This window comes from Misgurnus anguillicaudatus, chromosome 9 (genome assembly GCF_027580225.2).
Source record: "Misgurnus anguillicaudatus chromosome 9, ASM2758022v2, whole genome shotgun sequence".
Lineage (NCBI taxonomy): Eukaryota > Metazoa > Chordata > Actinopteri > Cypriniformes > Cobitidae > Misgurnus > Misgurnus anguillicaudatus.
In genome coordinates this window covers 3,564,131-3,582,718 of record NC_073345.2, presented here as the reverse complement: position 1 = coordinate 3,582,718, position 18,588 = coordinate 3,564,131, and positions in this window count along the sequence as shown.

Below are 18,588 nucleotides of genomic sequence, written 5' to 3'. Positions count from 1 at the left end.
TTAGAGTAACAGGTTCCATATACAGTGATGTGCGATAGCAAACATCATTAATTACATTACTGCTTTGTGTCCTTGACAGACTGGATTCTGGATTTACATGTAAATGTGACAACTGCTTCTCACATTTCATTATTTTCATTTAATTCATATGCGCATGCAGGCATGCACACACACACACACACACACACACACACACACACACACACACACACACACACACACACATGTCGGCATATGTGGTTTATGGGGATAATTCCATCATGCATTTTATACTATACAAACTGTATATTCTATTTCCCTAAACTCTCCCTGTCCCTAACCCCAACCATCACCTGTTGGCAGTCTTTAATCTATGAAAAACTATGTAGTATTTTTTAAAGCCCCTCAGTTTACGGGGACACTTCCTGTGTCATTATCGAGGAGCAACCTTCTGATCTCTCTGATGAAGCCAATACGGAAGTGATTTAAACTACAATTCTGGCTCCAAAATGTCAATTATAGACCCCCATGTTAAAATGGCCAAGTTTACATTCAGAGCTTTGGGTCTCTAACCATTAGACTACAACTGCCTTTTAACCCAGAGCTTTTGGTAAAGGTAACTAAAGATTTTGCATTGACTGAATGGGTCACAGTGTTTAAATGTCTTTTTTTATAAATCTAAACAGCACAGACACAATAGAAGGTGCACACCAGAGCAGTAAACTCACAATGTGTCCCATTATCTAGATTGTCTTAATTAGCTAAATGGAGCAGAATAATTTACAGTCAGTTATTTAATTGGTTCACTACACATTGAATGAGACTTGGACAAAGAGAGCTGAAACCAAAGCTCCCAAAATTACTGTCCAATCACTTGCCAAATACTCTACTGAGTGCTGAGATACACATTTTCTTGAGCAGTGTTTTGGGGGGGGGGTAGAGGGGACACTGCCTTCCACACCAGAGCAAATTATGATTTGTCTGAGCTATTAATGAAATAGAAATATAAGAATTCATATTTTATGTGTCTAATCTTAATATTTTAATAGGTAGACTGAGTAACCTACTACTAAATAATTTTAAATAATTTAAACCATATTTAAAATCCATGAATCTCAAAGTATCCTTGTTTGCCGTAGGGTAACAAGGTAACATATGGCAGGTGGGACATCCAATGCTTTGTAGATTTGTTGGAGATCCTCTGAAAAGATGGATCAAAAGGCAGTCATGTCACACTGTAAAATATATTATGTAATGTCAAGATATGAAACTCATAATAGGCAAGGCAAGGCAAGTTTATTTATATAGCACATTTTATACACATAGGTAATTCAGAGTGCTTTACACAGAAATACAAAAGTAATACCAAACTTCATGTGTTAGGATTTCCTAATAATGCACATGGGTATCTTACGCATGTTAACATCCTCTAGGGTAAAAAATAAAACTTTAAACATCTCTATAAAACACATCTGGTATGATTACCAATAACTTAGTTTACAAAACAGGTTAACGTTTGTTTCTTTATGCCGTAGATCAAAGGTTACAGCATTTCTGAAGATAATGACAAGTGGAGTGTCAGGCAGTATGGATTTGTGCTCTTGAACAGCTCATTGATTTGAAAGTAATTGTGAAAGATATTACCAACTTTTTTCTTATTCTATTCTTGTTTTAGGTTGTACATATTTCCCTTGATATGATTTTGACATAGAAATGAAGAAAAAATATATCTAAAGGGGTTTTAGGAAACTTCTGTAACTGCTGTTACTGTAACTCTGTTACCAAAAAATGCATTTCTTTTTCCCCTCCCTCAGTAGCATTAAGCCCCAAAATAAAAAATAATTCCCAAAAGAAAGAACCATGGTAGAACAATTAATTTAGTATATTTCATTTGAAAATTTGTATCCAAATATGGGAGCTATTCTCAGGTTAAAATATGTAACTCCGTTACCATATCGGTAACGGAGTTACAGACAAGTCACAAAATGATCTCTATATCTTTGACTGAGATGTTCTGAACTGCACCATATTTATTGTGCATGGTCATGCTGATATCCCCAGGGTGCATGCCAGGTTTCATGGAATTCTGACCATCGGGGGCCTGCAATAAATCAATTTGTACAAGTGTACATCTCATTTATTATTTGATTGAATCCAAATAATTCTAACTAGCAAAAAAGCCAGGTGGATGAGCTAATTAGTGAAATCACCTGTTGTAAAGCCAGGGAGTAAAAGCATTGTTAATCAGGTCTTTGACAGTGCCACAATACCTTTGACAGCTGCTGAAAAGCAGTGACAGTACAGAGAGAGAAAAAGAAGACTGAGATGGGGGAGAAAGCATGGAAGCAGAAAGATGCAAAGAGGAAGCAAGAAGTAAGAAAGACCAGTGTAGATACAACAAGGATGAAGGAGAGGCAGAAGATGCAAAAGTGGAGACTTAACCGTCGCAGTTAAGACAATGGATCAATTGGATCAAGACAATGGCCATCCCCCCAAACCACAGAACAAGCTACCTGCTCCCGTTACTCAGGAAGTAACATAATTCTACCTGCTTAGTGACATCAGTTGGATGGCACCAGGACAAAAAGACTGCATCGCAGTTGTCAGAGCAGGGGTCAGGATACGAGAGCAACGTAGATACCTTGTGATGACAATTCATGAAGCCTATGCTCTATATAAAGAAAACCACCCTAACAGAATGATTGGTCTGACCAGGTTTCAATCCATCAGACCTGATGGGGTATTGACAAAGTCTAAGTTGCCACACAATGTTTGTCAATACCATGAAACTATTAATCCCCTACTGCAGAACCTGAGACATGTTCCAAGCATACCAGCATCCTCATCAGAGCTGCTGGGTATGGTTTTCTGTAAAACCAATGAAGAAGCGTGCATGCTTGGGGAATGCAGTATCTGCAAGCAGTTTGTGCCCTTTGACTTTTTGTGTGAGACAGCTGGGGAAATGGTCCTGACCGATCTTGCCCAGTGGTTAGAGTGGGTGCGCAACCCTGAAGGGCAACCAGAGAAAGTGCAGAAAGGGATCGCAGTGACAGATGCTCTGAAGTCCCTTGCTGAGATGCCAGCATTCAAAGACTACTGCTTTGTCAAGGTGAAACAAGCAACAGCTTTTCACTAGCTTTACACAGCACCTTTCCCTCAATGTGCAGGACTGCAGATGGACTTCTCTGAGAATGTATTGATTGTTTAGCAGGACAAAGTCCAAGGTGCACATTGGCACCACCCACAAGTCAACATTTTCACAGCTGTGGCCTGGACCCATGAGGGGGCATCATTATTTGTTGGGGTTACAGACAACTTGACCCATGACAAGTATTGTGTAGCTGTCATGCTCAGTGAAGTCATCAGCAATCTGGAACAGAGCCAGACAGTGCCAAACACACAGATAGACATATTTTCAGATGGGGCAGCACAACATTTTAAGCAGAAGAACATAATGACCTATTTCACAAAGTTCCAAGAACAGGACACAGCTATCAACTGGCACTTCTTTGCAACATCCCATGGGAAACTCAAGACTTTTTTCACTGGTTGCACCGGTGCGCCAGAACAAAAGTTAGGTGCCCCCAAAGTTCTGCATCGCATTTAATACCACAGTTTTACAAGCACCCAATCCTGTTAACCCACACGAGGACGATGGCATCCTAAAGAGTTCTTTATTTACATTCATTCAAAGTTACTGTTACACTCTTAAAATGAATGTGTTAAATGAACACATCTTGTGTCTAGTTAAGGACAACACATCGAGTGTCTTATATTTGTTCAGTCTATTCATGAATATTGAGTGTTGATGTTAACAAGGAACTAAAGTACGTTTGCGTTGCACACAGACATTTTTTTGAGGTGCAACAGGAAAAGTTTACGTTCTGGTGAGAAGTTTTCTCCGCTTGTGTATTACAAGAGTTACTCGTATTTTAAGCAAAGAAGTTTTTTCTTTTTGTGTTTTAAGCAAAGAAGTAAAGAAGATGTTTTTAATTTTTGTATTTTGAATCGGGTATTTTCAAGTGAACTCATTCCCTCTTGGTTATATGCAGCCAGCGAGGTATGTGTATTATGTTTGTATTTCCCAAGTGTATTTGTATTTACCTCTTTATAGCGTATGTGAATGTGTTTATCTTATAAATGTAGCATTTACAGGTATAATCATGAATCTAATCACTAATATTTAAATGCTGATTTGATGTTACAAGGACTGATGAACACACCCGAATGCTTATCCAGTGGAGAGTGGCTAATGAAGCCCTCATCACTGTAAAGCGGAATGCAGCCATCAACGGTTTTGAGTGAGTATACAATGAAGCCATATTTCTCAAGTTTGTTGACTCTGGTAGTATAATGTAGTAACATTTGCAACTTTTTCCAAGTTTTTATTTGTGTTTGCTGTCTGTGCATTTCTTGCAGAGTTTTTGTGACAGAGCAGAACCTTGTGGGGAAATGTTCTGCTGCTCAGATAAAACGAAAATGGGAAAACCTAATACAAAAATACAAAGTAAGAATTTTATTAAAAAGGTAATTTATAAAAGAATATTCTTCATGATTAAGTCACATTAATGTTTGTCCATCTGGCAGTAATCTTATGCTTTTAATTGCCTGCATTTTATGCTTTTCAAATTTTGTAGGATCTCAAATGTCCACAGACGGGGGTGAGTACTGAAGATGGTGAGGTTACAGCAGCACCTGGAAATGGTATGCTGCCATGGATGAGGCAATAGGTGGCCGACCATATATCTCGCCAACCTACCCTTATTGCCTCACCCGGCCTGAAACCTCACCATTCTCAGCGAGGTCTGCGACAGAGAGAGGGAGAAAAAGGAAGGATGTTGAGGAGCTAATTCTGGAGATGGAGGAGAGGGAAGCAGCAAGAGAAAGAGATGCTACTGAAAGGGAGAAGAGGCGATGGAGAGAGATGATGGAAATGGAGGAAAGTAGAGACAGAGAAATGAGAGAGCGAGACCAAAGAAGAGACAGAGAAATGAAAGAACGAGACGAAAGAAGAGACTGGGAGACTAAGGAGAGAGAGGAAAGTTTCCTTAAGTTACTAGAGTTAATTGCCCAAAAATAATTTAAAATAATGTAAACTATAGTGTTCATTTATTTAATAGTTCATTGTAATGAAATGTTTATTGTTTTATGGTATTTTCACTTTTATTAAAGGACTTATGTGCACACTCATTTTGTTGCAGTGTTCAGGTTGTTTTTAGGAGTATCTGAAAAAGATGTTGTCTGTGAAAAGTGCATCAAAGTAGAAATTTACTCACACAGTACAGACAGCTTTTAAATGTAGTTACTTAATTTTTTTCCCTTAAAGGGACAGGTGACCCCAAAAATAGAAAAGTAAAACACGAAAATTTAATGGAATATACTAAACATATAAATAGAATATAATCCAAATGTAACATTAATATTTACTCCGTCAGCTCACATTTGAGAACACAAACTGATCTTTTTTTATTCTTAACATGTGCAATGTTACAGGTAATCATGCTCATGAAGAGCAGGCACCAAGTTGTCTGGAGCGGTCACAGCTGCAGCCAGATTGTCCCGCACATCATCTCCTGTGCTGGCTTTTGTGTTTCTGGAAGACAGAGGTTGTGGAGCACCGCACAGCATGCAACCACATCTGGCACAAAGGCAGGGCTTACTTCCAGGGCCTTGAAAAAGATGGAATGCCAGCGTGTCTTTAGCATCCCGAAGGCCCTTTCCACGATGCTCAGAGCACGGCAGTGCTTGGTGTTGAACCGAGTCTGAACAGGATTCTGAACAGGTTCTCTGTAGGGAGTGATGAGGCAGATGGGCGAACACAAACAAGGATATCCACCATCTCCAAGAATGCATTTTCCTGCAGGTGGATACAGTCGGCCAGTATAAACATAATCATGTACAGATTCAGAATATCCAACAACGGTCAAGAAACTTTGCCTGGTGGTCAGTGATGGCCTGCAGCTGGACAGAATAAAACACCTTTCTGTTAAAATAGCATGGGCCATCACTTGCTGGTGGTTTGTTGCGGATGTGACACCCATCAATTGCTCCAGCTACTAAACGAAAAGCTGGAGACCCAGCCAGCTGGGCAAAACCTGCACCCACTACCTCCAGGTCATCCACGTTGGGGAAAGCTTTGATTCTCCTTAAAATCCCAATGACTCCCCTGCTCACTCTGTGCACAGAGGACTTGGGGATGTCTAAGGCCATTGACACTACCCTGTATGATGCTGCATGGGCCAGCCAGTAAAGAAAAACCAGCACCTCAATGTCCTTTTCCCAGCCATGGTCAGAGTCAGACGTTAGAGCAGCAATCAGGGGCTTGACGGACTGCCGAGAGAGTCGGAGGGTGGGACGGGGGTCAGCTCCATCTTCAAAATACAGCCGAATAATTGGCACTGCAATGTTCAGGCGGCAGTATGCTGTAGGGCTGACAGTCTGTAAATGTGTACGTAGTTTTATTAGCAACATTATTTGCTTATTTAATTGTGTGTATGTGTGTGTGGATTATACACTGTTTTTAAATGATTTTTTTACATGTAATAAAAATTAGCTTTATATACATTATTGTTTTCTTCATTAATTAATTTAGTTATGAATATCTCATAAATAAATTATTTTCTTGGGCCAAAGTCAATTGTTGTGTTTTCATGTCTTTTGATTCTGAGGTAACATTTACTTGCTAAATAGATACTTACGTTATTTACTAAATTCTTTTTAAGCTGTCTATGAAGCTTTGACCTGCAAGCAGCTGACCTTTGCGCTTCTTTGAACTGTTAATTGGTAAAATGACATTAAAACGCCAATATAAGAGATAAGAATTAATGAAAACATTCCTAACTTTACTGGTTCTTTACATTTTCGTGCTGGTGTGACATGACGTGGTGACGTGTGTCACGTAATTTATCAACATGGCAGATGTAGTACGTACGAATCAAATTCATATTACCAGGATTCATACTATACAGTATGGTAGGTAATTCATCTCATTCAGTACCTACTGTACAGTATGCGGTTTCTGACGCAGCCATGGACATTCCTGCAGTCAGCATGCCAATTGACTTATCACTAAGCCCCGCCGCCTTAGTTACGCTCGAACTAGGACAAACAAAAGTTTGCTTGCGGTTTTACAATGGGAGCTGTCAGTTTGAAAACCTTGTCACAAGATGTTTTTGACATATTTTGTACACAGAAGGTCCACCTCTTATCGAGGAGCATTCAAGTGGGACTTAAATATGAGAGTCATTTGGAAGTGAGGGTTTACATATCACAATGCACCCAGGTGAAGCCTCATGTTACGATCGTCACTATCGCAGATGACATCAGGATTAACACTGTTCATGTACCGCAATTAAATTAATTTACATTTAAACAGTTTAATATGGAGAGGCACTGAACTTTAGTTAACGTTAGCGCAAGCTATCTAACGTTATCCAACATATGACTATTTTATGTTAGCACTTATGTGGCATTTAGCACTTCAATAGACCCCTTCAAGGTTTGTAGAATATGCACTCATTCTTCTGGACTTACCCCCTTCAAATGTGTGCTGGGTTATCAACCTTGGATGTTCCTTTGGTTAGGCCTGCCACGATAACACATTTTGCTAGATGATCAATTGTCTCAGCATTTGTCGCGATAGACGATAATATTGTTGTTCCGGGACCATTATAATAATGCAGGTACACCTTTTCAAAGATTTTTAAACTTTTATTTCTAAACAATATGTAATATTGGAACTGGAAGACATTTTAAATAGCCACAAGAAATGAACAAAATAACCGGATGAAAAGCGGTCATGTTTTACCACAAATGCGACATACCAACTCGTTCAGGTTTAGTGGTTAACCCCGGTTTTAGGTTTAAATCTGAAGTACACTGCAGCTGTAGCGTTTGGTTTTGAAACTTGGCTGTTTACACTTGGTATTAAGATGTGTTTTCATCGATTGGATCACAACTGGACAAGAGAGACATATCAAATTTACACCTGGTATTTAAATCCGTCTCATTTGTCCATTTTCGACCGCTTCTGTCCTGAATACTATGAGGGGGTGGTCTGTTGAGACGGTGGGCGAGTCTCTCCGCTGTCATTTGAATGCCAGCGGGAAAAATTATGAGTTTATATCCACTCAACACAGGACGTCGGATAGACCTGCAGATCATGTCTATATTGGGTCCATGACCAATTCTGGACATCTATTCGACGTCCAAACTAGGTCCACTATTTGGACGTCCAAACTAGGTCCACTATTTGGACGTCCAACTATGACCCTACTTGGACGTCATATTTACGTGCAACATTTGACGTTTGAACTGGGTAATTTTTTGGACGAACTCATTTTATTTATCGTGTGATCAATTAATTTATCGTATATCTCGACAGGCCTACCTTTGGTCAGGGGAACCATCTACGATACCAGCAGTGGATGATTGGATGAGTCGGAGTGAGAGGGTGTGTGACAGTGCTCATGTGCTGTATGGCTACAGCAAGCAATAGGCAACCAACAAATTCAGGCTGCAGCAGAGGTGTCCCCAGCTTAACCATCTACCTGGGGGTGCCAGCTTATATGGTCAGAGATGCACAAGCCGTTTTTTGTCTGAAAATTTAGATCTCATTTCCAGAATGTCACATTTAAATGTCTCTAACTGAAAGAGAGAGATTGGGTATAACAAATAAAATGTACACTATTGTAACTAGGGCTGCTTACACTAAGCAAGAGAGAGAGAGAGAGAGAGAGAGAGAGAGAGACGAATCCAAATGCAGAGAAGTTTATTAAAATATCCCAGAAGGACAGGCAAACAAATCCAAAGGGTAATCCACAAACGTAATCCAAATAACAGGCAAGGGGTCAAAACCATGAACACAGGACCCATGAAACAATGACAAGAGCGCATATGCAGTGTTACACTAACAATACTTCGCAAAGTGACTGGGTGACTGAACAGGCTTTATACGTGACAAACAGGAAGTGAAGTGTGATATGACATGATTTCAAAATAAAAGACCAGAAACATGACTTTAAAATAAAAGACCTAAACATTAAACCAAACAGAACACAAGACAAAACCCTTGGAAATATACAACAATTTGGTCAGTTATCTTTATTCATCTTCTTAATATAGAATCAACCAACCCGTTCTTTTAATTAAAAGTTTTTATGTAAGAAATACCATACCAATTGTACTGTAGCCTATGTATGGACACTCCATGTCAGCATCTTTCCTTTTGTACTTATTAACAGTGTTGATCAAGTTACTTGGAAATAGTAATTAGTTACTGATTACTTCTCCAATAAAGTAATCCAGTTACTTTACTAATTTCTTATTTTCAAAAGTAATTAGTTACTTTACTAGTTACTTTACTAAGTTACTTTTCAAAAACACAATACATGACCATAATATGCTATAAAGCAACAGACCTTTCAGCCTAATTCTATTCCTTTTGCATATTCCATCATCTAAAATTGAATCAAATGAAACATTCTCTTTTTTAACCTCTCAACGTGCACCAATTCGTGGGCGTGATGACGTAGTTTTTTAATGCTGCTAACAATATCTATATAGCTGACTGTCTACAAACATTAATAATACTAATATTACTATACATCGTTTAAAAGGTCTACGGGTTTAGCATCAGTGTATGGTCTCTGTTTTTAGATACAGATGCTCTAGCATCATAAATTTAGTATTTTGTTATTAAATCCAGATGACAACATGCAAAATATAAACGGGACTTCTTACCTTTGTGTTGATATAATGATTGCGAGTCGAATCCAGTCTGTTTCAGATGTGTGAATAACCCATGAAAACAGTCTAATAAAATACATCCAATGACCATTTTTGTCCACAAATGCGTATAATCCATGAAATATAGATATATAGTCTGTTGTTTACATCAGATTTCGCATGAACGTCTTGTAATAGAATATAATATACAATCTGAGGACTATTTACAACGTTAACACTGTATATGAGATGGAGCCGCAGCGGTCATGTCAGCTGGGGGTTCAGGGTTTTTTTCAGCAAGTTTCACATTCCTGTGCCGGTTTGCTAGGTGTTTGCTCAGATTTGAGGTGGAATTTTTCGCTGTAGATAAAAGTGTTATTCCCACGCACAGCGGAGTGTACAGCGGATGCTGATGTTTTTGTCAAATTTAACTGAGTTAAACTCAAAGTAATGTCAGTACTTCCAAGCATTAAACGCTGCATGGTCTTGTTCTCTTCCGCGCTCCATGTTGTCTCTTCATGTTCAACACTACATTGACTGATGGCACGGCGCTCATACGTTATTGTCACTCGACTCACGTCACGACACGAGACAGTCTCACGAAACAAAATCTAGGTTAAAAACGCAGCCTGTTTACGAGGAAGTAACAGTAATCTAATTACTGGTTTTGCAATTGTAATCCCTTACTTTACTCGTTACTCGAAATAAGTAATTGGATTACAGTAACACGTTACTGCCCATCACTGCTTATGCGCATCTCTGATGGTGAGCTTGTGGCAGGAATACACAGATCATGGTTCCCACTCTTTCATTGAACAAAACACTTTCTCTTATTTCTGTTAAATGTGCAATAAAATTTTTAATAAGACATTTATGATTTAATCTTTTCCAGAAGTGTAAACACTGTGGCTCTGTGGAACTTCAATACCTTCAGTTTAAACAACCATCCTTTATTTGTACAATGTCAATAAAATGTTTACAAATTGGTGCTGCTGGAAGCATAGAATAGCTAGCAACTGTGGGATGCGTTTTACCCAGAACGTATGGAGGTTTAAAGTGAGTGAAAAACGCCATAGTTAGATGGGTTTATTTTTTTATGGCTTTACTGCAAATCACATAGTTTTGTGAGAGTAACTTATTTTATAATAAACTCAACCCTGTATTCTCTGGAAGTGGACAAAGCAGATTTTCAGTCGTACTAAATCACCTTTGACTGCTATGTTGACACGACAATTGGTCACTAGTCTGTGTCATGTTGTCCCTGAGCTTTTGAACTCAGCCTTGTCCCCATGGGAGTCAATGCCCTCAGAGAGGGTAAGACTTTACTTATTCATGTATGTTACTGTAACATCAAAGAGCTCAAGGTTATGCCAAATGACAGGTGCTTCAGTACACCGATGACCTTGTCTGGGTGTCTGCTGTTGAGCAAGAGGTCATCAGTCAGTCATAGAGCAGGGGTGCCCAAACTTTTTTCTCTGATGATCTACTTTAAAAAAAAATTTACCCGACAAGATCAACCAGCTAAAAAGCACAGTTTTATTTTGTTTTTAATTACACTTCAAATGCTTGTTATGACTATACTGCATATATTGCATATGTAATTCAACAATTCAAAACAACACTAAACAATAACAGTGCTGATATCATTCATTTTTAACACTAATCTCAAAACACCTACAGCAATACAGTAGCCAGGCCATTTATTTTATTCTGATGACTTGCACTGAAATGAATCAGACAGTTTTGCATAATTTGGACAGTAGCCACTGGTAGTAAGTCTCAAACAGGCTTCCAAATTGTCATTATTCATTGTGTACTTGTGTTTTGTCTTAATCTTCATGTGAGAAAAAGTGCAGTTAATGAGGTGGCACATTTTCTGATATTTGAATATTTCTCTTCTGAAAGAAAGTTCCAAAACTATTCACTAGATCTTGTCTTCTCTTCAATGTCACCAGTGCTAAAATCTCATTCTCCAATGCTGATGGGTTCATTTGAAACCCATGTCTTTCCCTGGTCTGTGGCCAGGATCCCAACCTCATGCTCATCTCCAAATAGAAAGCACATGAATGTAAAAACGAGCTCAAATAAAGCAAAGCTGGCTACTTTCCTTGATTGTAAAGTTCAGATGCAATGTTTTGGAAGTAGCGCTGCAGCAGATTGTTGCTTGCCACACTGTGCGATAATATCCTAGTTAATTCCATGTCGCATTGTATAATCTCAGTTTCCACCAATGTCAGACTGTACGAGTTTAAAGACTTTTAAAAAGCGGACGCACGCAAACAAACGCGTCCGCAGTTTTACGTCATCGATCGACGACGGCTGGGCGAACACAACATTTAAAAAACTAAAGCACAAAATCTAAATATATTTTAAATGCTTTGTAGTAATGTTAGCTTACCTGTCCAATAGGATGAAAGCCAACTCCGGATCCGTTTTTATACCCAAAACAAAGCGGAGGTTTCTCCATAATTCAAATGCATTTAAATTATGGAGTTTTAATCCATGTTTTTGTCTGAAGTTGATCCGATTCACGTTTGGCCTTACAAGCTTAAGCAGAAGACTCACAATATGTGGAGTTTGTGTTGAAGTCTGTGTTGTGCTGGGAGCAGGTCGTTTCTTAATGTTATCAGACATGTTGCAGTGTCGTCACTGTTGAGTGCCATGGTTGAGTGCAAAGTCAGTAGACGAGGCGAGAGGCTTGGGCGCGCATGCGGGTGACGTCACTGGATTTCGTGCCAAATCCAGCATGGTACTTTCACATAAAAATAATAATATTTGTTTCAAAGGTAATAGCAAAATCCGCAAAGTGGATCATTTTAATGTGAGATTACAACCCATTCACACACAGGCAATTGAAAAGGGATTAGTTTAAGTAGAAACACTATGTACAGCTCCTTTAAGTCGTTTTTTGTGTACTTCTACTTGTTGAATTACTTTTTTAATGTATTTTTTTAAAAGTATGTTTTGTTTTAAGTACTGTACTTCGCTTAAACTAAAAATATAAAAATAATGCAAGGTAAAAAAGGCGCAACACGGATATTAATTGATTGATGGGTGGGGAACACTCTAAACTCACAAAAAGAAACATGGACAAGACAGGCGCCAGTGCAGTATAGTCACAGAATATTAGTCACGGAATATTTAGCAAATTTTTCTGTGTCATTGTCACAGATTGGTTACTCAACTGTTTTTCTATTTTTTTAACCATTGTCGCTAGTATGGTCTAGAAGTCGAACACAACTTAAAGCAACACTATGTAGTTTTTCGAACTTTAAATAATGTCTCTAAATTATTTCAGTGATAGAAAATCTCTTAACTGGACGAATTCTACTGCTGCTCCAACCTGAGCAGCCTCCTAGCTACTACATGCACACTCTGAAAGTTGCATTGGCGGGTAGAGCACACAGCCCCACCCCTCCCCCTGCATGCAGAAGAGTGTCTGATACCAAGCACTGGTGCGCTTTTCAACCACATGGTCGAGCCGTAAGTCAGTCTTACATGGAAAATACATAGTGTTGCTTTAAGAATGACGCAGGGTCATTAGACATTGCGAGAGAAAGAGAGAGAATAAACGTCTTAGATATCAGGTGCTCAGGTCAGGAACTACATAAACATGTAAGGATAAAAGTATATAGCCATGGCACTCATCTCATTATATGCTCAGTATCGTCACCTTCCTAAAATAATTGTTTTTTCAGGTTTCTCAGAGAACACAAATAAATGGAACTAACTTAAGAGGTTGAGTAGATTTGTGTTCTTCTTGATGCAGCTGCCATTTAGAAAAGCTTGTAAAATTGCCTAAGTCTCAATGTCTTTTAACTTAGGCAAAATAAAACAGCCTAAATCATGCTCTTGACTTTGGTCATTATACTACAGGGGTAGAATAGCATGATCTATTCAAACGGATGTGGGCGATTTTACCAGACGTGGCCAGGATCATGAGATGACGACTTATGCAAAAGAACATTAATCAAAAAAATTACTTAGGCAATTATTTTAGGAAGGTGACGATATGCTACTTTGTCCTCAGCTGGCGTCTGTGCAAGGTTGACGATGACGGGCCATTGTGAATGGCAGTGAGTGCTCCACCAAAGTGCCCAGAACCATTGCCTGAAAGTAAATTAAAATCATTAAAATATAACCTTGCAAACTATCATACATAGGACTAATATGATAAAACAACGTGTCTCCATACTGAATGGCTGATATGCAGTGAATATCAACATACATTTCTGTTCAATAATTATAATAATAATGCATTTTATATGTAGGGCTCCTTACATTGAATAAACAATCTCAAAGTGCTAGTGTTCATAATGTAAATTCAACTAACAACACAATGTAAAGATTTCATTGACAGACTTTGATGCAAAATGTAGCCCTTTATTATACAGAAATTTGCTGTTGGTGTATTAGCCTAGGACAACACGCTCGCCAGATTGTTTTGTCTAAACAGCCCTATGTTGTTAAAAATTACTGTTTTACCAGGTATACAGCCACCAGGAATGAATGGGGCTAGGCTAAATCCTAACACATTCACAACGCGATGTACAAAGATTAAGTGCATGCATTTGAAAAAGATATGTAGGTATGTATTAATTAGTTTAAGTTGAGGTAAGAACATAGTAAAATATTGAAAAACGGTGGGTTTTCCTTTAACATTACTCTTGCATCAGCTATTGTGTAAACAGTCACATTTACCCACATCACGAATGACTGCCTGCGCAAGCGCGCACCACAGCCACCGTAATGAAGTTACTCAGGGTAACGTTAGCTCAGAATTCGAGAAGTAGCCATATATCTCGGAACTCAGGGCAGAGCACCCGGATAACGATAAGCCTAGCTAACAATCGTCCTGCTAAGTTAGCTAACATTAGTCATTTTGCTCGAAGCATAGGCAAACTTTATGCAAGGTCTACATTTGTGCATTACTCGGCGTAGACTCGTTCCTAAAAATACAATATAAGCGGTAGCTAATGCTAATTTAAATCAAGTAAACAAATAGTTGTTGTTTTTGGTCCAAATAAGTTGACTTACCTTGATGGTTCCTTGACGTTAAAAGTGTCCATCAGACTCGCGTGGTAGCCAGGTGTGTCTCTCATCCAAAGGACCGCGCTGTCTTCAAGATTCTGAAGGAAGTGCTAAGATTCCGATTGGCCCAGAGAAAAGCAAATGCTAAGATTCCGATTGGCAGAGAAGTGTCAATTATAAGAATTATCCAATAATGTTTGGCAATTCTAGCCCGCATGGCATTCAAATAAAGGGCAGCCTCCCGACCCCCCCACCACCTCAAAAAAAAAAACTCTCCGGTTCTACGCGATTCACGTGAATGACCCAATTGACCAAGAAAACGGCGATTGTTGCCGAAAAGCGACAAGTTTGCAGGTCTGAAGGAGAGAGAGAGAGAAGAACGCTCAAAGAGATCCACTGCTTGGTGACAGGGTGAGAGTTCCACTGCTAGATAGCAGGATGTGTGTTCCGCTGCTTGGTGACAGGGTGAGAATTCTGCCAGGCAAAACCCGCTGCTTAGAGTCTAGACGAGATGTCCGCTGTACGTAGACAGGGTGAGTTTCCGCTGCACAAAGATTCCGTGATGCAATGACAAGATGTGACCTCTGCTGAATGTAGACTGAGAGAGGCTCTACTGTACGTAGACAGTGTGATGATTCCGCTGTACGATGACAGGGTGATGATTCTGTACAAATAGAGGGTGCAAAGATAACAGCAAAGCAGGCTGCAGAGTTTCTGTAACACGCCGCGGATGGTCAGCATACAGCGCTGGACAGCGACAGTACTGAAGAGGCGGAGAGAATGTCTGAAGCAGCGAGAGCCCGTGGTGAAGTAATCCTGAGGGCAGAGAAAACACAGAGCACACCAGGCAGCACAGAACGACACAGCAGAGCGCACAAATGACAAAATAAACTACCAAAACTAGAACTAGATAAAGAAACAAAAACTGGACAAGACAGGGATGGTGAAGCACATAACATAACGAACTAGCAGGGAAACAGAGGGAGGAAGAGAACTAAATACCAAACCGTGGGAGAGAAAATTGACAACAGGTGTGGGGCGCAGGTGAGAGGAATGAAGCGGGAGGAGGAGCGCCCAAGTGACAGACGCGCACGTGAAAGCTGTCAAAACACAAAACGCACAGACACATGACAAAACCCAAAACACAGCAGTCGATCAGACCGTGATCATGACACTATAGTGATTGTATTTACTAGCTGGTGACCTAAGATCAGAATATGGAATATTTGTGGATAATTTTGTACATTTTTCTAAAAGACTTTTCTTTGTGAATGCAAAACAAAGATCAGTGTTGCTTCCTCCAAAAAATTGTGGAAGTACTTGTCACAGGTGACGTTTCAAATGAACGACGGGCGGAACCTGGCTTCCACATCTTATTTGGACGACGGGCGGAATCCGGCTTCCACACTTCATATCCGGGGTTTCCCCAAAGGCAAAATTAAGCCTGATCACGCTCAGGTGGGGCAAATTAACACAGCGGTTGCTAATAGGCTGACAAGGAGAAGAGTCAGGGTATAAAAACACCTTGCAGACATCAAACGGGGTGTTTTTGTGGTATACGTTGTGTACGCTGTGTTGCTGCTTTGCAGACGGACCACGCTGGTCGGATCGCTCTCCTGGGGAAGAGAGTAAGAGACAGTCAGCGGACGAAGGGATAGTGTGGAGTTTACGTGAGAAGGAGTGGACATAGAGCCATCGAGAGCACCGTGAACAGAGGTTATTGGCAACCAAGCGTGAGTAACCGCTGTGATACTCCTCTGCAAATGTCTTGTATGAAGAATTACCCTGGTGTGTGTTCTTGTGTTTCGTGAGGTCCCTGGCCCCACTGGGGAGGAGAGCGTGGGTGAGCCGCGGTTGACCAGAAGCACGGACAAAGCACCGCCCGCCAGTAAGCCAGTGGCCCTGTGGGAAAGAGGAAGTGCAGGTGAGCCAGGGAAGTGATAACCGACACGCCGGGCCTGTGAATACCATACATCTCTCTCTCCTTTGTGTGATCCAGTTGTTGCCCAACCAATCTCTCGAGGTCGTCGTGGTCAGGTGGCAAGGACGGTCTAAAATTCACGTGACGTGGTATAAGAGTGCTGTGGGTGAGTTTCACTGATTGATGGTGTTTACGCTTGACTTGCTGTGCGTATGCTGTGCTTGTAGCGTTCGAACTGCCCAGCCTCCGACGAGACACGAGATGGTGACATCTGTTGCAGCCTGAATCCTGTAGGGAGAGAGAGAAAATCAAGCCTTGTGCCCGGGGTGTGACAACGAGAGCTTCGTCTACTACTTACCTGAATCAGTGGAGCTCTGTGTGGGAACGAGGATCCCCCGGCACTGTGAGTAACGCAACCTGTGTAATAATCTGTTCTGTGCTTTTAGCAACTACCTACCTGAATCAGTTGATCTCAGTGTGGGAACGAGGATCCCCCTGCTCTGTGATTAACGCAACCTGTGAAATAACCTGTTCTGTGCTTATAGCAACAACCTACCTGAACCAGTGGAGCTCCGTGTGGGAACGAGGATCCCCCGGCACTGTGAGTAACGCAACCTGTGAAATAACCTGTTCTGTGCTTATAGCAACAACCTACCTGAACCAGTGGAGCTCCGTGTGGGAACGAGGATCCCCCGGCACTGTGAGTAACGCAACCTGTGGAATAACCTGTTCTGTGCTTGTAGCGACTACCTACCTGAATCAGTGGAGCTCTGTGTGGGAACGAGGATCCCCCGGCACTGTGAGTAACGCAACCTGTGGAATAATCTGTTCTGTGCTTGTAGCAACTACCTACCTGAACTAGTGAAGCTCCGTGTGGGAATGAGGATCCCCCGGCACTGTGAGTAACGCAACCTGTGGAATAACCTGTTCTGTGCTTATAGCGACAACCTACCTGAACCAGTGGAGCTCCGTGTGGGAACGAGGATCCCCCGGCACTGTGAGTAACGCAACCTGTGGAATAACCTGTTCTGTGCTTGTAGCGACTACCTACCTGAACCAGTGGAGCTCTGTGTGGGAACGAGGATCCCCCGGCACTCAACTACCTACCTGAACCAGTGAAGCTCCGTGTGGTAACGAGGATCCCCCGGTGCTGCGAGCATCAGTGGAGTGTTTGCCCTGGTCTGATCGTGCTCGATTCTGCCTCCAGGAGAAGCGGAGCGCGCCACGGGTTGCTGGGCCAGAGCCCCGGCCCCCAGTCTTTTCCCCAAGTGGCCTTGGAGGCAAAGAAGAGCCACATTAGTTTTAAAGTTCCCTTTTCCCCTTCCCCCTTTCCCCTTTTTAAATATTTAATAAAGCTTGTTTTAATTATAGTATACTCGTCTGTCTGGTCATTGGGGTGGTCTTGGGAAACTCCTCGAGGTGGAAGAGTTAAGAGGGGTGTGGCCCAGTAGCATATTCGGGTCCGCCCCCGGGGTGTGACAGATTTGGCGTAGTCGGCAGGATTCCACCTCGAGTTGAGCGACCAAGGTCCTCCAATGGCCGACGACGAGTTGCCCGAAGCCCCGCCCCGTGTTGTGCCTGAAAGGCCAGAAACCCCACCCCGTGTTGTGCCGGAAAGGCCGGAAACACCACCCCGTGTCATGCCCGTGTTCCTGGGAAACCCCTGGGTGCAGAAGTATACTGGGGTCGAGTCCGAGGTTCATTTGACGGAGTGGAGAGCCCAACTCGAGTATTTGGCCGGCCTTCAAGGGCTGAGTGCCAGTCAACAACAGCAGTTTGTATTAAACTCACTAGGAGGAGAAGCCCGGCGAGAAGTACAGGCTGCCCCCGAAGCCGTTCGAGCCACCGCCCAGACCATCTTCCACTTCCTCACCGAACAGTATGGTGATACCACCCCTGTGGCCGTCCTGAGGGCGCAGTTCTTTAATTGT